Consider the following 4,324-nt stretch of genomic DNA (forward strand, 5'->3'; position numbering starts at 1 on the left):
CTGTGTTGCCGACTGACTTGCCAGCTTTACGGCGGATGGTGAAGGTGATCAGCTCGTGGTCGCTGTCACCCAGCTTCCCATCGATCACAGTCTTGTTTATTCAAAACCCCCTCAACAAATTTATGAACAGATGGGAAAATAAAAGAGTGGTAATAAGGTTTAAATGATTTTGGAAAAAGTTTTTAGATATTTTTTCAAAGTGAAGAGACATTAAGTGATCTGCCTAATGGAAAAACCCAATCATCCACTAATAGCAGCTGTGAGGGCAGAACCTCCTAAATACTAAGGAGGTATGTGAATGTAGATGGAGTTTGTAGGAGGCAGACTCAGACAAATGCAGGGCCAGTCCCATTCAAAGTAACATAAAATCAACAAAGTTAATTTAAAATTAATCCACATGCTTTACATGTTGCTCCCTTTTGCCTTGTTCACAGCATAGGAGTGGACCGGAACCCAGAAGATCTTGGCTGTATTCTTGGCTCTTCCACTAGCCTGCTGGGTGACAAAGGACAAGTCATTTTACCTTTCTGTGCTGCAGTTTCCACATCTGTAAAACAGAAATAATTATACTAATTTTGTAAAGTACTTCAGGCCTATTGATGAAAAGCTCTGTAAATTGATCAGGTGGGACTATAAACTAACTCTAATTGCTAGTTAATAATGATTAGTTAATAACAATGTTGTCTCCATAAATCACATACACTTTTGTTAAAGCACTATACTCCTTTGCAGAACACACACATTATTACTGGAACAGGTTTTATTTCTATGTATAAAATAGAGATAAAGAGAGCAAGAATGTAAGTACCAGGGAGAGAATACACTAATTGTTGCTAATAAATCAGATTTTCTTGAACTCCAGTTATTCAGTTAAGTTGGCCCCTAAATGGTGTAAGTACTGGAGCAGACAGCTAGGGGCTGTGCTCTTCTTGACCTGCCGCTCACAAACAGGGAAGAATTGGTGAGGAATATAATAGATGGCAACTTGAGCAGCAGTGATTAGCAGATGATTGAGTTCAGGAACCTGAGGAAAAGAAAGAAGGAGAGTAGCAGAGTAAGGACACTGGACTTCAGAAAAGCAGACTGACTCAGGGAACTCATGGGCAGGATCTCCTGGGAAGCCAGTCTGGTGGGGAGAGGAGCCCAGGGACTTGGCTGTACTTCAAAAACTTTACTGAGAGTGCAGGAACAAACCATCCCAATGTGCAGGAAGACTAGCAAGTATGGCAGAATACCAGCTTGGCTTAGTAGGGAATTCTTCAGTAAGCTAAATCATGAAAAAGAAATGGAAAGTTGGACAAATAATGAGCGAAGAGTACAAGAGTATTGCTCGGGCATGCAGGGATGAAGTCAGATAGGCCAAAGCACAGTTGGAGTTGTAGCTAACAAGGGATGTGATGGGTAACAAGAAAGGTTTCTACATATATGTTATCAACAAGAGGAAGATCAAGGAAAGTGTGGGTCCCTTACTGAATGGAGGAGGCAACCTTGTGATGAGGAAAAGGCTGAAGTGCTCAATGCCTCTTTTACCTCTCTCTTCACAGGCAAGGTCAGCTCCCAGACTGACAGCAAGCACAGCTTGGGGAGGAGGTGAGCAGCCAGCAGTGGTGAAAGAACAAGTTAGAGACTATTTAGCAAAGCTGGATGTGTACAAGTCTATACGGCCAGATGCAATGCATCGAAGGGTGTTGAGGGAGTTGGCTGATGTGATTGCAGAGTCCCTGGCCATTACCTCTGAAAAATCATGGAGATTGGAAGAGGTCCAAGAAGACTGGGAAAGGGCCAATATAGATCCCATATTTAAGAAAGTGAAAAGGGAGGATTCAGGGAACTACAGATTAGTCAGCCTCATTTCAGTCAATGGAAAAATCATGGAGCAGGTCCTCAAGGAATCCATATCTAAGTACTTGGAGGAGAAGGTGATTAGGAACAACCAGCATTGATTCACCAAGGGCAAGTCATACCTGACCAGCCTGACTGCCTTCTGTGACTGGCTCTGTGGATTTGGGGAGACCAGTGTATGTGATACACCTTGATTTTAGCAAGGCTTTTGATACAATGTTCTTACAGGCAAACTAAGGAAGTACAGGCTGGATGAATGGATTATAAAGAAGATAGAAAACTGGCTGGAGCTTCAGGCTCAGAGTGTAGTGGCCAACAGCTAAATGTCTAGCTGGTAGCTGGTATCAAGAGGAGTGCCCCGAGATCAGTTGTGGGCCTGGTTTTGTTTAATATCTTCATCAATGACCTGGAAGATGGCACAGAGTGCTCCCTCAGCAAGTTTGCAGATGACACTGAGCTGGGAGAAGTAGTAGATATGCTGGAGGGTAGGGCTAAGATTCAGAGTGACCTTGGGGAACTGGAGGATTGGACCAGAAGATATCTCATGAGGTTCAATAAGGACAAGTACAGAATCCTGCACTTAGGATGGAACAATCCCATGTACTGGTACAGGCTGGGAGCTGACAGGCTGGGCAGCAGCTCTGCAGAGAAGGACTTGGGGATTACAGTAGATAATAATCTGATTATGAGCCAACAGTGTGCCCTTGTTGCCAAGAAAGCTAATGGCATACTGGGATGCATTGGTAGGTGTGTTGCCAGCAGATCAAGGGAAGTGATTATTTCCCTCTATTCAGCACTGGTGAGGCCACATCTGTAGTACTGTATCCAGTTTTGGGCCTGCCACTAGACGGGATGTGAGCAAATTGGATAGACAGTCCAGCAGAGGGCAACAAAAATGGTTAGGGGGCTGGGGCACATGACTTCTGAGGAGAGCCTGTGGGAACTGGGGCTATTTAGTCTAGAGAAACGAAGCAAAGCGAGCCAAGTGAGAGGGGGATTTGATAGCAGCCTTTAACCACCTGAAGGGGAGTTCTAAAGAAGATGGAACTAGACAGTTCTCAGTGGTGACAGATGACAGAACCAGGAGCAATGGTCTCAAGTTGCAGCAAGGGAAGTTTAGGTTAGATACAGGAAAAACTTTGTCACTAGGAGGGTAGCAAAACAGTGGAACAGGTTACCCAGAGAGGTGGTGGAATCTCCATCCTTGGTGGTTTCTAAGACCCGGCTAGACAAAACCTTGGCTGGGATGATCCAGTGTGAGTTGGTCCTGCTTGAGCAGGGGGTTGGACTAGATGACCTCCTGAGGTCCTTTCCAACCCTCATTTTCTGATTCTTAAGTCAATTTTGTGGAGGACTCAAGACAGAATGTAATGGGAGAGGAGCTACAATGCCTCGCTGTGGATTTGGAGACATAAGTTTGATCTTCACTCCAGATTGGTGCCTAAAGCTCTGCATAGTTGTGGGTACATGGGGAATAGGGCTGTGCAAAACAGCACCATTCCACTTCTTTGGAACAGTGTTTTGTTTCATTTCAAAAGGACTGTTCCGTTTCATTTTGTTGAAACTTTAGCTGTTTCAACGTTTCACCCATAGGTTATAATGAGGAATCATGAAAATGCCTAAAACTTCGTAATTTCTTGCCTGATTTGGATGAAACTTGCAGGGATGGTAGCCCCTTCTGAGGGCATGAAGCCTGCCAAGTTTCAAGGATATAGGTGCACAGGTTTCTGGGAAACTGCACCTCAAGTTGTTAACAAGCAAAACTCCTGTCATTTGCTGGCAGCAACAGACTCCTGTGATCCAGCAGGCAGATTGGGGCCTTGCAGTGCACCCCCTATATGTTGCCACTGCGGACCACTGTTGTATAGTCCTCCTTGAGGTCTGTCCCTAGCTTCCACTGTGTGTACACCTCTTTTTTCTTTTTCAAGAGGACCGTGATGTCCCTATTGAGCCAGGAGGTCTTGCCAGCCCTTCTGCTACCTTTCTTCTTAATGAGAATATAAGTCGCCCATGACAACCAAGTCCCTTGCACACATAGCCTCTGTCAGTTCTTGAGAGAACTCCAGATCCAGGTCCTCCCCTTGGTTTGGGGGGCAGTAGTAAACACCCACAGTTAGGATTCTATCACCCTACCCCTCCCCAAAGCTTGACCAAGAGGGTTTCAAGCTGCTTATCTTTAGAGCCAATATCAGCCTCCAGAGAGGTGTATTGCTCCCTCACATAGAGAGCTACCCCCTCCACCTTTTCTATCTGCTCAGTCCCTTCTGTGCAAGGTGCAGCCCTCTATGGCTACACTCCAGTCATATGAGGAGTCCCACTAGGTCCCCGCAATCCCTACCAAGTCATATGAGGCACCACCTGAGGTGGTGCAGGGTCACTTGGAAGAACTGGATGCCTTTAAGTCGGCAGGCCCGGATGAGCTCCATCCGAGGGTACTGAAGGCACTGGCCGACATCATTGCAGAGCCACTGGCGGGAATATT

At 45.6% G+C, this 4,324-nt stretch overlaps 1 protein-coding gene across 4 annotated transcripts in view; it reads right to left on the reverse strand.

Moving 5' to 3' along the window:
• The window catches only part of LOC109306562 (fibrinogen-like protein 1), a 34,668-nt gene that overhangs the window by 24,358 nt on the left and 5,986 nt on the right, over positions 1-4,324 (reverse strand). For 3 of the 4 annotated variants that reach the window (XM_019530011.1, XM_019530010.1, XM_019530009.1), the window contains exon 2: positions 407-547. The exons of the other annotated variant lie outside the window; for it this stretch is intronic. The gene's annotated coding sequence lies outside the window, so the exon portion shown is untranslated. The remainder of the gene's footprint in view (positions 1-406; positions 548-4,324) is intronic. 4 annotated transcript variants of the gene reach the window in all.

This window comes from Crocodylus porosus, unplaced genomic scaffold (genome assembly GCF_001723895.1).
Source record: "Crocodylus porosus isolate Cpor-Errol unplaced genomic scaffold, CroPor_comp1, whole genome shotgun sequence".
NCBI lineage: Eukaryota > Metazoa > Chordata > Crocodylia > Crocodylidae > Crocodylus > Crocodylus porosus.